Here is a 19,438-nt window from a genome sequence, read left to right as displayed (position 1 = left end):
AATAAATTAACTTTTACACCATATTCTAGTTGAATTATTGAAATAAATTAACTTTTACACCATATTCTTCACCTGTAACTATACATCCTGGCTGAGGTGGACATACACAGCATAGGAGGCTTTTTCAGTTGCTAGTATGTTTGGCTGTCTATACAGTCATACAAGTTCAATGCTATTAAAGCACTTTAAACTTTAAAGGAGCTTGAGGCCGGATTGTGGCAAGATTTATGAAAAAAATCTGTATACATCTTAAGTTTTCTAGTAATAATGTCAGATGAAGCGTTCCAAACCCAAAAGAATGAGCCCTCTAGTGTATCTCTCCTTTGCCTTGAACAGGCTGTGTGCTGCAAAATGTGCTGCAAATCGGTCCCGAATTTCCCGCGCTGGGCTGCGGATGTGACGTCACATGACGCTGCATGCACGTTCTCCCCGTTCTCCCGTGCCGGCTTCACTGTTGGCTGCAGTACCCCCGACGGCCGTCGTGGTGAAGGGTGGCGCTAGAGAGTCTCATTTCTTAAAAGGAGCCTCAAGCTCCTTTAAATCAAAGCATTTTGTTTTTTTCATATAAAATAAACACATTTTTATGCAGTTTAGAAGTTTTGGGGCTTTTTTTTGGCTCCTGCGCTGCTGAAATCGGGGCGTCCCTTATTTCTATTTCTGAAAGGTGGCAACCCTAAGCCCGGGCTTTTAATTACCAAAATCAACTTGGACCCCAGACGTTTAAAAGAACCAGGCCGCCGCCTTTATTCTTACACAGACCTACTGTCTAACGTTAATGGGCATCAGTTCAGTCCGTTAGCTCATCAGCTAATCATACAAAAAGTGGACAGTGGTTGACGGACCACCTGTAACATTTCCTAGCAAGAAAAAACGTCAGCTAACTCCTACCTAACTGTATCATCAGTAATTTACACTTAAATGCAGCAGAAATAAGGACTGGTGACGATAATGATGTGTTGGTATTTAGTGGTAGAAGTAAAGAAATATGTCACGTATCTTGGTTTAGGCCAGACACTTCACACTCTGGAAGCGCTAACGCTTACGGAAGCGCTCTGATGCAGGGACCATGAAGCGGGGAGGGATGGGGGGGTCAAACCATTTTAAACCAAGTATAGGGGGGTGCTGCTGTACTTATTGTGTTAAAACTACTGTATATGGGTTTGACATTTCGTCAGCTTATTAAATATGGACATACAGCAAAACATACGCTTCAATTTTTAGGGGTGCTGGGGTTAAATTTAAGAGTGCTGCAGCACCCCCCAAAACAGACTAGAATCGCCAATGATACATCATGATATTATATCCCAATTCCAGCACATATCCACCTCATATAGTGTAATGATCGTATAATTTTTGATGATAAACATACAGAGATGTATCAACATCAAGCTTCACACGGAGACTGAAGTCCAGATCAGCAAAAGAATGACACGAGATGATGCCTTTTAACTCAATATTCAAATTTAATGTTAAATAAAGGTCAATGTTTGAAAAATGCAAGACTTCAATGTCACTTCCAGGATCAATGTCTTTAAACAATGGTAAAACAAAGACTTCGCTAATCCAGCGCAAATGCCCCGAACTAAGTGTCGAGGTGTAATTTCAGAATTGCTGCATGTCCAGAGGTAATCTTTGTCCAGTGTGAATAGTACACAAGGAAGCAGTTTGACATACTGTCCATGCAGAAACCGCACATAAACATGCTCCAGAAAGGCAGTTGTCTTCTTGTTTACAATAGACGGAGGCAAAATGGAAAGCTAAAAACTATAAGAACTAAAATTCTTCTTGGAAACTTCTTGGAAGTTCAAAAGGTTGCATGTTTGATGATGTTGGGGTGCATTAGTGTCAATGCACATATAGCACACTGCACATATAGAAAAGAAAAATCAATGCAGCAAGATGTACAGTAGCTACACAAGTTTTAGAAATATCCTGACAGCATTGTTTTCAGGCAAGACCTGTCATCTTTCACTAAGACAATGTCAAGCAACATAGGTTATTCATGATAAAGAAATTGTTTTGTAGCGGAAACATCTGGGTGCTGAACTGGTCTGCCTGCAGTCATGACCTTTCACCCCTTTAGACAGTCTTACGATGGTCTCACGGACGGTCGGGTTTTTATTTTTTTATTTTAACCATTTTGTCTCAACACAATCTACAAGTCTGTCACTCCCTGACTTTTCCTAAATATGTGCGTTTTATATTTTCTGAATTTTTGATCATATTAAAGTAAAATACACACGAGTTCTGAGCACTTATTCCTCCGACAGTCACAGTGGTCTGGTAGTCTGCCGTCATTTACGCCGCAAGGGGTCCAGCTGGAGAGTTATTGCTACATTGGGCATCGTTGCATTTCATTTTTTCTGCATGTTTTTGCAGCTCAGTGCATTTTTCCCCTTCTCATTTTATCATTGTTTTCCTAATATTACGCTGTGTATCCTGATCTGGATACGGAGGAGAGAGAGAAGAAGCCAGAAGATCACCAGTTTACAGATCACATTTGGAAAGCTTGCAAACATGCACAAAAACAAATGTGGACAGAGCAAAATAGAAAAGGCTGTTCACTGTAGAAAAAACCTTGCAACTTTTGCAAGAAACGAGAGAAGAGGAGTGATGGAAGAGAAGTATCAGACTTCAGTGATGAGGATGGATGAGAAACGCTCCAACTCTGAGCTGGACCCCCAAGGGAAACAAAAATCCACTGACCCAGCTATGACCCATGATATTAGACCTATGATGTCCACGGAAGTTAAGCAGGGTTTCTAAACAGACATAATGTTGCGAATACAAATTGATTCCATTACCTGATCTGAAACTACTATCATGAATAAAGATTATAGCCAACGCTGTTCCTTTCAACAGCACAATCAGTGGCTGCTGAAGCAGAATTGGCTGATGTCTGCTTCAGCGCTGACATCACAACAATAAAAAGATCTATAACTATTATTAATATCATAAAAACACAAACACAGGCCCTGGATAGCTCCTTGGGTGGAGCAGACACCATTTTCAGAGGCTACCACCCTCGTGCAGGCAGCGCAGGTTCGAGTCCTGGCCAGTCACTCTTTGCTGTGTGCCATCAACCTCTCTCTACCCATTTCCTGTCCACCTTCTCTCCCAATAAAGGCAACTGATGCCACAAAAATCTTTAAAAGGCAAAGTAAACAATTAAAAAAAAGAATACTATAAAAAAGAATCAAGAGGAAGTGTAGGTTTTTCCATGGGGACGCACACACCGTCTTCTGTGTGCGGACTGTGTGCGTTTTACACGTTTGTTAAAGTAATATATTTTGACGAATGTTCTGGTGCCATGAGCATCATTTATATATTTTATATCTGGGAGTCTGCTAAGGCCCTTGTTGGGGGTTCTAGAAATCAGACAAGAGTTGGCAGACACGTGTGCTTCAAGAGAAGAAGAGGCTATGCTTCACAACAATACTGGTCACTCAATCCAAACTTTTGGGAGACATGTCATTGGTATCAAATTCATAATGAATTTCACTCTTGAAAAGTGTTTTAAATCCTAATACATGTTAAACAAATGGACATTCTCAGCTCTTCTTATCTGTGTGCTACCTGAACATTAAAATGTAAATGAAAACAATGAGTTGTATTAATGGTTCAAGTTGAATCCATTACTATAAAATGTGTGATGTTGCATTTGATATGCCATTCTCTCAAAATTCGTGGCTGTAGGTTTCAGGCCTGGAGCAGACTTTTAAACCAACTTGTGTCCTAAACTTTCCAACTGATGACTCCACTACAGTGTCTAAAGGGAAGAACTATTGATTGGTGTTTACCACCCAAAACAAGTTTAAATCTTTAATTAGCTCGGCGGCATGAGGCCAAATGTAAATTAGAAATCTGACTTGTGATTGTCTCAGGATGTTGATGAAAGGTTCTAACGGCGGCTTCGAGCGAAACAACACCATCTTGGTGAAAATAAGTGCGATTACGAAAATGGAACAACCTGTGTGCACATGTGTATGTGGAGGAGACAATGACTCAAATGCAATCTAATGCACTAATCTAATGGCACTAAAAGCAAATTGCTGTTTGTCTTGACCGTCATTTAAGGAAAGACATGTTTATTTATATAGCACATTTCAGCAATAAGGCAATTCGAGTTTAATGTATTTTTTTTTTTAAAGAAACACATTTTGGATCAAGCCTAGGTTTTCAATTCTCAAATATATAATGCCTCCAACAAAGTAATCTATTCGCCCACGGCTGGCTGGCACTCCCACATCTTGCCTTGTTTGCTGTGTTAATGCTTCCTCTTCTTGGCTGTGTGAGGCTGTTGACTTGTGTATCCAAATCGCCACCAACGCGGCAGATACACCGCAACACAGAAGCAGCGAAAACACAAATGTGGCACCAAAAATAACCCCGGGCTTTGTTGTCAGGACGACAGAGGTCCCCGCCACTTGGAATCCAAAGCCTGCACAAGTGAAATTTGTGTCCTGATAGTATGTGACATGTATTTAAACAATTAATTCTCATTTCTGTCTCAATGTTTTAACACCTCGGGATCAGGCCTCAAATTCTGAAGACTGCCAACATCGATTCTCACCCCACACGGAGATGATACCTGTCTACAAACTGACACGATGCGACTGGCAAATAAATGTTACCTGACATGCTATTAAAGACCTTTACAACCAAGTGCTTTAACACAAAAACCAACCAAGCTCAGTCACTCAGCCGATTTAATCAAACCACAAACCCTCAGAGGTTTAATAAATGTTCCTGCCAACTTTCATAAATGGGAGATCAGTTGTAATTGATTTCACAGTCTGATACATTTATTAAAGTGACATTCATTTGTTCACATGCTTACCTGCCACAGGCCGTTCCTGCAAACAAAGAGCCGACTACCTTACACTTTATTCAACGTGTTACGTTCAGATTTACTCATACTTGCAATAAAAACAGGGTGAATTCAGTAAATACAGAGCAACTCTTACATTTTTCATGCTTTCTCAGCTGAGGACAAAACCAATTGTTTTCTGACTTCATTATGAACCACTGAATGTGTAATTGGCTGATGAAAAATGCAATTTCCTACAAAACTCGACTGAATTAGGCTATGATCACGCCTGCCCAAATCCGATTTATAGCCTGTTGATCGGAATCTGATTTTTCCGTCCGATCATTTTCACTGTATTGCAAGTGATCAGATCCAGTCTGTGCTGATGTTCTGTAATCCCCAGGGTTGCTATGGTAATTTACACCCATAGAAGGGATGTGAACAAACCAAAATGGAGGGTGGTGACCTGGCTGTGCTACTTTCATAAACGGGGACCTGGAGCTGCAGACAGAGGATACTCCTGTCTACTGCTATGTTTTGAGCAGCTGTCTCTGCCTGTGTGTCAGAGGGTATGTGATCCAGGCAGGTTAGCTGATAGGTGATGGCCAGCTAACGGAGGAATCACGCAAGTGCTGACAGGAATCAGCAAGAGAGACCACGTCTCGCCTGTGTTAGCCTCCCTCCATTGGCTAAAACTTGGAAATCCAATTCAAAGTTCTATTACTTGTGTATAAAGTCCTAAACTACCCAGCTCGGGTAATATTTGCGAGACCTGATAGTTCCTTATGTTCCTAATAGAGCTCTCCATTTGCAGAGTGCAGATTTACTCGTAGTTCCTATAGTATCCGAATGTAGATCTGGAGGACGGCCCTCTGCTATCAGGAACCATTACTATGGAACCAACTTCCTTGTCCTTTCTTGTGTTGAGGAGGCTGACACCAGCTCCACCTTTAAAACCAAACTTAAAACGTTCTGTTTAGTAAATCCTCTATTTAGTATAAACTATACTGTGTTAGGGCCAGCAGTCATAGCTGCAGCTACAGGACAAGACTAAAGCAGATCTTAAATGTAGCTTCATCCTAGATATGCTGCTTTAGAGCTACGCTGCCACTGAGCGGTGCCCCTCACCCTTTTTCTCTCCTCTTCTTCTCTTTCTTCAGCTCAATCCACAGTTATAAATCAGTTTTTCATAACCATAATTGAGCTCCATTGTTCTTGTAGGTTGTGCTGGTCTGCCCCCTCTTTTTCTCTTCTGTAGATGTTCACAGGCCAGAGCGTCCAGAGTTGCATGTTAACCAAACCGGGCCAGTCAGTGACAAAGAGGGAGTCCACACATGGAGTACCAATTCAAAAATGTAATTTTATTAGTAAATCATATAAATCATTAAAGGAGCTTGAGGCAGGATTGAGGCAGGATTTATGAAAAAAAATTCGTGTACGTTTTAAGTTTTCTAGTAATAATGTCAGATGAAGCGTTCCAAACCCAAAAGAATGAGCCCTCTAGTGTATCTCTCCGTTGTCTTGAACAGGCTGTGTGCTGCAAAATGTGCTGCAATTCGGGCCCAAATTTCCCGCGCTGGGCTGCGGATGTGACGTCACATGACGCTGCATGTGCGTTCTCCCCGTTCTCCCGTGCCGGCTTCACTGTTGGCTGCAGTACCCCCGACAGCCGTCGTGGTGAAGGGTGGCGCTAGAGAGTCTCATTTCTTAAAAAGGAGCCTCATGCTCCTTTAAAGTAAAAATTAAATCAAAGTAAACCAAAAGTATATGTAGGTTTAAATGTAGAGTGTCAGTCATGTATGCTGAGTGCAAGTGTTGTATGCAGGAGGAAAGAATACTTAGTTCCCCATGGCAGATGGAAACCCAGAACCAAGCCCAAGTCTCGGTGCAGCAAGAGAGCGCAAGCAGGGCTAGAAAGCCCCTTAAATACACTGGCTCACACAAACACACAGGCAGTGTTGGGCAAGTTACATCCAAAATATAATACATTATATATTACTAGTTACTGTCATTTGAAAGTAATTAGTTACATTACAATATTACTATATCTGAATTGTAATGCGTTACACTACTTGTGTATTACTTTTGAGTTACTTTCAACAAAATAGCAAAAAAAGATAAATCTTGTCCCACTGGCAGATTTTTCTACTTATTTCAAGTGAAAATTTACTTGAAACAGGTGAAAATTGTCAAATAAGTTATTTTTCTGGTGTTATTTTTCTGGTGATGACTCTAAATGTTGAAATAGCAGTAAAACCACATTCATTGATGAAATGACATAAGGGATGGAAAGGAGGGATCGCAGTTTTACAGGGGGGTGATTTGGACCGTTTTTATTTCAGGGGGGGATGATTTGGACCGTTTTTATTTCAGGGGGGGATGATTTGGACCGTTTTTATTTCAGGGGGGGTGATTTGGACCGTTTTTATTTCAGGGGGGATGATTTGGACCGTTTTTATTTCAGGGGGGGATGATTTGGACCGTTTTTATTTCAGGGGGGGTGATTTGGACCGTTTTTATTTCAGGGGGGGGTGATTTGGACCGTTTTAATTTCAGGGGGGGTGCCATCACATCACCCCTCATCCCCCCTCAACTCGAATACTGCTCACACGGAACTCAGAACTTCTTCATAAATAACTCCCAGAGAGAAAAAAAACACCAGCAAGCTAACAAACAAACCAATAAAGCTCTCAGAGTTAACAAAACGAACCAGCAATCAACAACTCGCAGCTGTTTTAACCTCTCCTCCTGATGGGCTGCAGGTGTGGTTTAAGGCTGATTTATGGTTCTGCGTTACACCAACGCAGGCCATACGCCGTGGGTTACGCGAACTACTGCGTACCCTACGGCGAAAGCTCTGCGTCGATTTAACGCGGAACCATAAATCCGCTCTCACAGCGCGACTGACTGTGAGCCCGGCTCGGGCTCCTCGCCGCGCGCAGCTCCTCGCCGACTCCGCGCTCATATATATTTAATAAATGTATAAAGCCCATATATTAATACAGCCTCACTTGGCCGAGCCCTAACGCTGAGACCATGGTAGATTTAAGTTACGCGCGGACACGCCGCACTGTTGACTTTTCCCTGCCGGCTCTGCTCACTGAACAGTCCCCACACAAACAGTGTCCAGCGGCGCTACGTTCCGCCGCGCCGCGTTCCCAACGCTTTTTTCTGTTGTCGGGATGTCTCGCGGACGCGGTGTTGGTGAATTCTTTAAAAAACAACAGCTAAACGGGTTAAAATGCGTTGTAACGCGGGTTACTTAGATTGTAACGAGTAAAATATTACCGAACATTTATTAGTAATGTGTTATATTACTGCGTTACAGCAAATAGTAATACATTACTGTAATTGCGTTACTTTTGTAACGCGTTACCCCCAACACTGCACACAGGTGAGGCAAATTGGGCTGAAGACCTGCCCACAACTTCCATCCAGGAAGCAGAATGGCCAATCAGTAGGGAGAGGGGCAGGCCGTCACAACCTGCAGTCCCACCCTCTGACCATCCCAGTGTTTGCCTCCATCTGTCTCTGTTGATATCCAAGAGATGTCTCTTTTGGATATCTACTAACGTACAGATGCACAGTCCCACACTCTCACCACCTCAGTGTCTGCTGTCTACACCTGTGTATGTAGTGGTCCCAGTGGTGCACCAACTAACCATATATCAGTCATATGTACATAGAACTCTTCGTTCTACAGCTTAGAGATAGTGAATTTAAACACTGATAATCTAATTGTAAACAAGAGGTGATGCTTCATGTCATCACCTCTTGGTTTGCTATTTTTTTATGTAAATGATTACTCAGCTGACTAGTAATTATCTACCTCTTCTTACTTTTTCCTTTTTTTTTCTACCCTCTCACCCCTCCCCAGTTATGTTGTACTTCATGTCCCTTTTTTTCCTTTCTCTTTTCCTTCCGGCCCCATCTCCACAATCTGTTTACTCTACAACTGGCATAGAACCTTAAATTCCACAACCGAACAATACATATGATCTGGTTTTGCATTGCTGCAGCCCATTCCATCTTCACTCTCCCCTCCCCTCCCATCCTCCTTCTCTTTCCCCCATTATAGCACTTTAACTTTAAACCCTCAGCACTTTAATCGTAACCAGCACTTTAACTTACTCTGGCACTTTACAGCCTAAACTTTTAACTGCTAAATATGAAACTATGTGTGTAATGTATTCACTATTGTAATATATGTAAATGTCTGTAAGATCGTGTTAGTATGAAGATTGATGTGTCAGGTTGTTCTCCTGTTCCTTCTATCTTAAATAGAAGCAAAATAAGAAGAACAGAAACTTTTTGCATGCTTTATTTGTATTTGTTTTAACTTGTTGTTTAACTTGTCTCTCTTTTATATTTTTAGCCGGGGGACTGCCAATGGAAACTTGCTCTGTAGCTAAAATTGGGTGCATTTGCATTTTTAATTCTAAATGTATATGAATGTACACTGTCCCTTCCCAAATAAACTGAATTGAATTGAATTGAATTGAATACTAATCACTCTCTCTCTCTCCTACCCCCCTTTTCCCGCTCTACCCGGCTGGCCTTTGGCAGGAGGGTCGCCCCTTATGAGGTTTTTCTTGCCACTGTTTGGCTTAAGATTTTTTCCCACTAAAGGAGATTTTACCTGCCATTTTTTATGTACAGTAATAATTGCTCCAGGGTCATCTTCTGGGTCTCTGAAGCACCCAGAAACAACTTGTATTGTAATAGATGCTGTATAAATACAATGGGATTGAATCCCCCCATCACTTCCATCACTCTGGTAAATGGTCATTGTTTGTGTTGGGAGACAATTTAAAATCTTATTTGGGTATTTAGGCAAACACAGTCCAGACTGAAGCACATCTTTGGGGAAAAATCTCTCCTCATCCTTTTTGTTCTGTGGCGGATACAATCTGGATAAACTACAAATTGGATTTTGGCGGACAGTGTGATTAGTTAGAAGAGCCACCACTCAGCAGAGCAGGAGACAATGGGAGATTATTCAAACCTACATGCTGATCTGAGCAATGAGTGAAACTCTTGTCTGCTGAGATGCTGATTTTATTGTAACTTTAAAACCATGTTTCACTTCATGATCAAGCACGCTTGAACATGCACATTTAGTCAAACAATTACAGACACCGTTAGGTTTAAACCTTAGCAAAGCTTGGTAAACCCCTTCACTCTGTGGCAATTCTCTCTCTGTTGAAACTGACCTGGTACCCCTAGCAATCACAGCCCTTTTTCCACTGGTACAGAATGTATCAGACCAACCACAGGAAGGTAGGCTTTATACACTAAGTCATACAGGAACTTACAGGAACTATTGGTTGGATATCTATCTAATGGCATCCGGACGTAATTTGTTCTTCATTCATTGGTAGAAGTACAAAATCCAAGCAAACATGACACAAAAAAAAATTAAAAATACAATAAAATAAAATGACCAATCTGCAACCTCAAACAGCATGAATGACCATCCAGAAACCAACATATCTGGAGATGTATCCCTATCCATGGTGCATGTTTATGTTGTTGTGTGAGGTGACTAGTACAGATAATACCACGTCTTCTGTCCAATGAAGAATTCAAAAAGTGAAGGGCATTTCTGCTGCGCCCTATCCCAGCTCTCTTCAGGCAAAAGGCAGGGTCACCCGCTGGCCAGGTCACCAATCTATAGTGGGAGAAAACCCAAGAGAGCAAAGGCAGAACATGGCAACTCCACACAGAAAGGCCCCAGCTAGGAGTCTTCTTACGGACCTTGCTGTGATGCCACACCGCTGACCGCCAAGCCAGAGAAAACTTTAAATTAAATGTGTATATTCTTAGAATTAAAAGCACAACTGCTCCCGTTCATTATTTTTAGGGTGCAGCAAGATGCAAGTGATCATCTGCGTTTATTACGCGCAAATGTCCCAGCAAGCAGCGACTCAGCGCAATTGATGAATCAGTCTTCTGTGAATCAGTCTTCTGTGTTCTCTATGTTGAGCCACAGTGACACATTTCTGGAGCTAATGGAGCCAAACAGACACTGGAAACTGCTGTTCAGATTAAACTCTGCAACATAGCATCAGCCATGACTTGAAGACTTAGCTTTTTCATGCTTTTCCACTGAAAAAGAGTGAGTACATGAAAGAATTTCAGTGCTGACATGTTTACAGAGCATTCATTGTTCTCATCGTGTTGCCTGTTTTCATTTCTTGTGCATATTCGCACAAATTCCATGCTACTTCTTCAACTGTGGTATTTGGCCCTTGGTTCTGGGCTGTGACTATGTCCTGTGAGTTTGTTGTGAATAGCTGCTTTTCTATGGTGCCTCTGTGTATGCTTCTGTTTCTCCCAACAGCATGTGGTAGCATAAGAATGCATCAGTGTCAAGTAATGCTGTCATCCATCACAAACTATGATTGCCTTAATATACCCTGCCTTTTTCTTGGTTAGCCATGGTAAATTGGTTAGAACTTGGCACATATTTAGTTTTGCTAAATAAAACTGAGTCAAGCTTTCCTGGGCATATTCTCTCTGATATCATATCAGGTCAAAATTAGAAATAGTATTCCTCTCTAGTTGGAAAGAAGGGACTCAAATCTAATCCAAATGCTGAGCGTCAGCTGATGGACTTTCAATTTTGGAGCCTTAATTTGATTCAGGTCTGCTGCACAAACACTGACTTCCATTACAGATTAAAAAAACACCAAAATAACAAGAAGATAAAAACGACAAAGCATGAGCTTAAAATGAAGAGAAAAAAAATGCTCTCTTTCTCCAGGTAATCAGATTATTTCCTGTGAATTTCAATCTGTTTCTATATTTTCTGTCATATATTATTTAATATATAACACACAATTCATACATGAACATTGTTTATATAAGGTACATTTAAATCGAAGAGGACCACACTGTGAAAGATAAGCACACAATTCCAGAGATGGAAAACTGGGTTTTTCCATTTTGAAAACGTGACGCATTGCAAAAGCTGATGCTTCACTGATTTCCAGTTTCATTTCTCTTTTTCACTTGACAGTGTACCTTTCTCTGCTCTGCACATGGCAAGTTTTATTTTTCTCTTTCACATCCCCCAACACAGTACACCAGACAAGAATGAAGCAGATGGTTATTTCTCCCGGAGACTCTCTGACCTTTAAAAAAAAAAAAGAAAAAAGCAGACTTATGAGGAGTACTATTATTTGAATTTAGATAAAGATAGAAAAGTCAATGAGAAAATGTCCCTTTTTCAGTCATAAGTGCTGCACAGATGCCCATGGATAAGGCTGTGATCAGTCACCTCTGTGGCTGGAGCGCCTGATTGGTAGCTCAAACCTTCTAAGATGTGCACCTTATTAAAAAAAAAAGAAGCTAAATCATCCCTGATATCACACATCTTGCTGACAAAGTGGTGTGTCAGGTTTAGTCAGAATTACTCATGTGAGGATTTAACAGATGTGGGATTCCAAAGGCACACCATATTATTTAATGAATGTTGAGTGAAGAATGTGGTCAAGGTGAAATTGAAATTAAAGCACTGGTTCGGTGAAAGATAGAACCACAGTGTCTCCTGTTTGTTATGCGCTCATTCCTGCGAGGTTAATGTTGCGGTATGCTGTGCAGTTCTGCCATTAATTAGAGCTTGCCCGAGGTTAAAGATGCATCCAACCTTTAACTGGAACTTCTGCTCACAACAACAGTATTCACGTGGGAGAGTCGAATAAAGATTCTGAGACGTCACCAAAAAGACCAGTAAATTTTGTCATACATTATCTTCCTCGCTGTACACTGAAAACCACCATCGAGCTCACAATTACCCCAACTGCACATAAGATTGTGATCCAAGTGATCTGAGTCATAAGCTCTTGATATACTTTAAAGCCTAAAGGAAGATGGGAAAAAAAATGGAGGAAAGATTCAGCATCTGCCAGACAGCAATGAAATGAAGTCTGGATGTTGTTGTATCGCTGAAGGCAAAAGAGAAGCATCATGTTTTATTCAGTCTCAATGCATGAGCCTCTCAGACTGAATCCCTTCAAGTGACCAGCTGTTGGCCTCCAAAGCTCTGTCTATGGGCTCCATCCGTTGGTCAGTAGGCATAACTGCATCACCAGACGTGTTCATGTTTGTGTGAGGATAAGAAGCTTCGCTGGTGAGCAGCAAGGAATATCATCCATTTCACGTCTGCTGCTTTCCGCTTTATTTTGCATTTATCTTTAGCTCGTTTTTCCATTTCCACTCGGCAAATGGACACGGGGACAATATCTCTCTGTAATGAGAAGTTTCTTTATACAAAAACATATTTGAAAATCTTACAGCCGTACTTAGTCCTATATCCGATCCTTCCTGACACATTAAGCAACCATTTTTACACTCTGTGAACTGATGGACAAGAAGTAATCTGCATGCCATACAATCCTGCAGGCGATTAGACCTTACACATCACTCCAAGGGACTTTTCATTTTCCAAATGAGTTATTCCGCCTGCACAAATGATGTAGCTGCATGACATCAAGTGTTAAATAAGCTTTGGACCAAGGCTATCCATTCTATTTTGTGGCTGCGCTGTAATGTGTACTCCACCATAAAAATCTTATTTTCTATGCAATTCAGGTAAACGATCTCAAGGGATATTCATGGGCCTATCTGACTTTCTAATAGAGGACTTTAAAGACATGCAGATGGTTCCTCAAGAAGACTAGCTAGGCTTGCTCGAGTGCATCCTGCCATGACAACAGTTGTCTCTAAAAAATGCATTAGAAATGTGATGGTAGGCAGACGGGAAATATTCAAGTGGGACACCTTTTCATATTACTTTTTCTCTCCCTGATGGTACAGGTATGATGTAATATGCTGTAGATAAACATCAGTGTCAGACTGTTTGAGTTTCATTATTTTTCTGATTATTTTTTGCTGGTGATTCGTCATGCAGAAGAGAAACAATTATGAGTGTCTGCACTGTTATTGAATGCAAGCAAAACCTTATGCACCAACAGAAAATTCACTTATAAAAACTGTTATTTAAATTAAGACTACTTTTCCATGAGTCAAAAGTAGTCTTTCAAAACATCCATCTGTTCACAGACATGTCAGATGAGCTGAGGAATAACACTGATTCAAGAGCACAGACATTTAACATCAAATGCATAGCAGAGACTGAGAATAAATGTACCAAGTACCAAGTATCACCTGCATCAGTCAGCATTGATGTTCACAACTTATGCAGGCTAAATGAAAGAGCAGCTACAAAGCTTAGTACATTTCCTTCTATTTCTCAGAAGAATCTAAAGCTGCTTCATTTTTATCAAGATGAGCCAACATTACTTTGAACCTTGCTATCTTTTTTGATGTAAATGTAGCTGCAATATACTGGGGTGCATAACTGTAAATGGACAATCTTACCGCTAAAGGAGCTTTTGTAATTTTTAGCTAAGAGGTTGATTCCTTCATTACGACACTGTCTGATAATAACTTTTGTTCAGTCTCATTAGACTCATTAGATCACAGCATTTTACTGCACATGTTAGAGCATGTTGTTGGGATTAAAGGGACAGCTCTAGGTGGGTTTAAATCATCACGTTCGTTCATGTTAATGAGGTTTCTTCTGCATAGATGAGGGTCTGCTATGGTGTCCCTCAGGGTTCAGTGCTAGGGCCAATCTTGTTCAGTTTATACATGCAACCCATGTGAATTATTATCCAGAATCACGGCATCAATGTTCATTGCTATGATAATGATACTCAGCTGCATTTGTCTATGAAGCCAGATGGAACAGGACATTAAGTCTACTAACTTTTTACTTCTAAATTCTGGTAAAACACAGATGATTGTTCTTGGTCCCAAACACCTTAGGAAAGGATTAGATGGTGTTGCGAGGGCTTCCAGTAGTACTGTGCAAAACATTGTTATTTTTTATCAGGATTTGTCATTTAAACAGCATATTAATCTGATTTCCATCTCCGTAATATCACAAGAATTGGGAGCATCCTCTTCCAGAGTGAGGCAGAAAAACTAGTTCATGCGTTTGTATCTTCTAGGCTAGATTACTGTAATGTATTATTAGCAGGATGTCCAAGTCATTTGTTGAATATCCTCCAGCTGATCCAAAATGCAGCAGCGTGAATGCTGACAAAAAATATCAACAGAAACCACGTCTCTCCCTTCCTCCCCGTAAAACTTAAAATCTTAAGTTTCTTAAGAGCCTTATGTTCTAATAGAGCTCTCTGCTCTCAGAGTGCAGGTTTATTTGTAGTTCCTAGACATAGAGTATCCAAATGTAGATTTGGAAGATGGACTTTCTGCTATCATTTCTGCACCATTACTATGGAACCAACTTCCCATTTGGGTTAACCTCCACCCTTAAAACAAAAACTTAAAACTGTTTATGTTTCTGCAGTGCCTGCACTTCCCGAGGACGCTGAGGAAGTTTGGCATGTCGCCCAAGATCCACAGCAACTTCTAAAGCCGCATTGTTGAGTCCATCCTGACCATGTGCATCACTGTGTGACATGGCAGCTCTACCATCTTGGACCACAAACGCCTGCAGGGAGTGGTGAAGTCTGTATCTAAGATCACCAGGGCTCCCTTGCCCGATCTGCAGAGCACCAACCAGCGCTGAGTCCACAGGAGAGCTGCCTCCATCATCAAGGATCCCATCCACCCCCAACATGGACTGTTCACTCTCCTCCCCTCTGGCCAGAGTTGCGGGAGCGTGAAGTGCAGGACCACCAGGCTCAATATCTCCTTCTTTCCTCCCGCCATCAGACTCCTCAACAGCTGACAGGAGTCTGTAACAATACTGCACTATCTTCCCACTAGACCAACTGTTTACATTTCTTTCTCTTCACTGGCACACTGACATTGTTTGCCGTCTACTGTTATGCACTCTAACATTCAATAATTGCACAGGCGTAATACTGTTTACCCCCTTGCAGGACATTGCACATTTATGTGTGTCGCTTAATTTACTCAATCATAGTAATTTCCTTACTGTACATATGACAATAAATGCTTTGCATCTCTTGAATCCTTCAGTAAAGTGTGTTAAGGCCAGTAATCACAGCTGCAGCTGCAGGACAAGACTAGAGAAGATCGTCTTAATAGCTTCGTCATAGATATGCTGCTATAGACCTTCGCTGCACTGTTTGATTTAAGGTTTTTACCTGCCATTGTTCATGTAATAACTGCTCGGGGGTCATATTCTGGGTCTCTGGAAAGATCCTAGAGACAACATGTATCGTAATGGGCGCTATATAAATAAAATTGAATTGAATTGTGGCTCTGTGAGCTAGCGCTGGCATTTTTGATGAGTGACATCTTAAAACAATTATGCAGTTGGGGGGTGGTAGTCTAGTGGCTACAGAGCTGGGCTTGGGTCTGGACCCAGGTTCAAGTCCCAGAACAAAATGAACCACCTTGAGCCCCTGAGCAACGCCCTTAATCCCCAGGCGAAGTGGTGTGTTTGTTCTCTCAGATGTAAGTCGCTTTGGATAAAAGCATCTGCTAAATGATCGCATGGTATTTGCTGACGGGAGAGAGACGTGAAACCACTAGAGCTAGACAACACTCATACATGACAAGATATCCCTGATGAAATAAAAAATGATCCCTCGTTTCATCTCGTCATGTTCTGGGTGTCTGTAAAGCGCCTATAGAGACAACTTGTATTGTAATAGACATTATATAAATACAATTTAATTGGATTGTCACATTGTATTGTGATGATGATGAAAAATAATGTAGTTACATGACTTTCAATTGCAAGATTTTACCCCAACAGGTCTTAAAAGGTTGCATTGTCATTATCATCATCATATTGTCATTATTTAGCCAATAAGTCAACAACAAATAGGCCATATTGCAGAGTCTACACCTCAGTCAGTTTGAGGTGTAGACATCCGTTCCACTTCAACATTAGGATTCTTTTTTGGCTATTTTATTATAGATTTACTGTTGTGTTTGCTATAATTGTCCTGTTTTATGATCTAACCTTCAACCTTTTCTGTTGGACAGATGTCCTCACAACTGGACACTAGTGCTCTGGAACACAGGCGTCCTCATGGTTGACTCAATGACTCCAAGGCACCCAAGTCCTGTGGTTCCACAACAGGCCAGGGGCCTCATTAATAAGGCTTGCTTGCGCACAAAACAGGGCTTGAAAGTTGTGCGCGCCACCTTCTACGCAAAGGTTGGGATTTAAAAAGAAAAAATGAACCGAAAAATGTGTGTATCTTTACGCCAACCCTGACCCTCGCGCACGAACATTTTGAAGATATGGGGAACTGGCGACGCAGGCGGTGAGGTGGTGAAATGAAGCCAGATTCATGTCATACTTTTAATGTCATCACATATCAGACTTATAGATCCATGTACACCCAAGCCGGTGTTCTGCCGAGGTGTCCTACCTCCGCAGAAAATACTACCGCACGATACCCATTTCTTTTATCTCAGTTTCTTTTTTTTTCAAAGGCTTTTTCATGCAAATAGACGATTTAACAGCAGGAAGTCAGAAAGTGCTTCACATAGATCTATGTGTACGACGCTTTGGCGGAAGAAAAAAAAACGTCAGATCACACTTCCACATAGATAAATGTTGATGTCTATGTGGAAGCGTGATCTGATGGGGTATTTTCATCTGACAAATCATCCTGTCGTGCCAAAAAGAGATTGCCTGCCAGAATCTGATTTCTCCCCTGAAAATGGGTCTTTACATGCCAAAAATTGATTGAAGGCCAAATACAGTTAATGAAAGGTTGTTTCTACCTAAATATGATTTGATCTCATTCTTGAGCTTCATAATCTGAAAATCTGACGTTTCAGCGCTATCGCTCAACGGGCTGCTGTGCGCGCTCCCGCGGCCAGAAATCAGATTCTGGCAGGCAACTCACTCGCTTTATTTTTGTTAGTGATGCCATTACTGTGACCACCAAATAATGTCGTTTCCTGGCCTCCACCTCATCCAAAACATCTCGATCTCAGTCTCCGTGAAATTTAGTGGCACTGGCACGGTTGCCCGGTTCGACACGTCTCATTCATCCTGACGCGCAGCAGAAACAGGCTGCAGGAAGCCGCTGCGCATTCTCAGCAGGCTCATTTATATGCAAATACAGTCATCATGTAGTTTGCATTGCCCATTTATGGTAGAAAGTGGGTGTGTAGAGGGCGGGATATGAGGCGAATTCACCTGCGTAACCTTCCAGCTGGACTGTGATTTATAAAGCGAACATTGCGTGCAAGTGTGCGTGCACACGGTTTTATAAATCCGGATTTTTTTTTGCGCCCGCCATTTTCGGCTTTTGGGTTTACGTGCACTTTTAGTATGGATCCTACACACTCTTTTATAAATGAGGCCCCAGATCAGTGCCTCATCATTGTGTGTAGGAGATGCTTTGTGCAGATGTACTATATTTGGCTTTCACTCAACATAGTACTCTTTATCGCTGCCAAATATCTTCACTTTGGTACTGTCCATCCAGTGGACATTGTTACAGAAGTCTTTATAGTTTGTTTGGAGGCAAAGTCACGAACTTAAGCTTTGCGGCAATAGAAGAGACTTTCTGATGCCTGGAGAATCTGAGATGTTGCTCTTGGGGTTTGGGCAGTTTATCTTAGCATTGCACAGTCTGATCTTGGAATGAATATTTTGGGACATCCACTCCCGGTAAGATTGTCGTCTGTTTTAATGTTTTCCACTTGCTATATTGCTAAGACAATAGACTTGTAGACCGATATGCTCATAATTGTTGGTGGATGGCCTTACAACCCTTCCCAGATTAATGGCCAGCAATCACTTCTTCTAGTCATTGCTGATGTCTTTCCTCCTTCTCATAACGTTAACACAAAAATCTAAGTGCTCCAGAGCAGCAAACTGCCAAAACATCTGCTGATGATCAATTAATCAAGTGCATTTGACAAGCAGCACCTGGCTGCTACTTAGCTCAGTGAAATCGGCGGGATCTGAAAGAGTTTCCTTTCAGACAGTGTTTTTGCACTTCGGCATAGTTTTTGTTGTGTAAGTAATGATGTGGTGTGACATGTCTGTTGTTACTCTGAGGATGTATCTAATTTCCAAGACGTAGTGAGGGCCACGCCATTTCTTATACATCTAAATATAATAAACATGAGTTCAGATGTGATTTTGTTTTCCGTATGGTATGTACATCAACTGATTGTGCGTATTATGTTTGCAGTGTAAGGTCTAATCTAGTACATCAGCTTCCACTCCTTTTTTTTTTAATTATAAGGATAAAGTTGGTCTTGTTGTAGAAGCACTGCACCTTTTAATTTTGTAAGGCAACACTGTATTGATTGTTGGAAGCAGTCAAGCTGCAGGGCTATAACAACCCCCCTTTAACACCTAAATGCATCACTCAAGACCTATCAAACATTCCCAGTGGGCCTGAAACATACATTAGCCTGGGGAAATATATATTGGTCCGGCTATCATCACCAGATGTTGTTTTTCTCCAAAGTTTCAGTGTATTATTTTCTCTCAGCTGGTCAAAGGTGCACAACGCCTCTAACAAAGCAGTTTGCTCCACTTGAATCTCTGTATTTGTGCCCAAGTAAGAACCATAAATCATCCTTGGCTCGTTATGACAGTTCCAGCCATGCTCCATCACATTACTTTGGGAAAAAAAACATCGC

This window comes from Cololabis saira, chromosome 4 (genome assembly GCF_033807715.1).
Source record: "Cololabis saira isolate AMF1-May2022 chromosome 4, fColSai1.1, whole genome shotgun sequence".
In the NCBI taxonomy this organism is placed as follows: domain Eukaryota; kingdom Metazoa; phylum Chordata; class Actinopteri; order Beloniformes; family Belonidae; genus Cololabis; species Cololabis saira.
Note: the sequence above shows the minus strand (reverse complement) of the source record.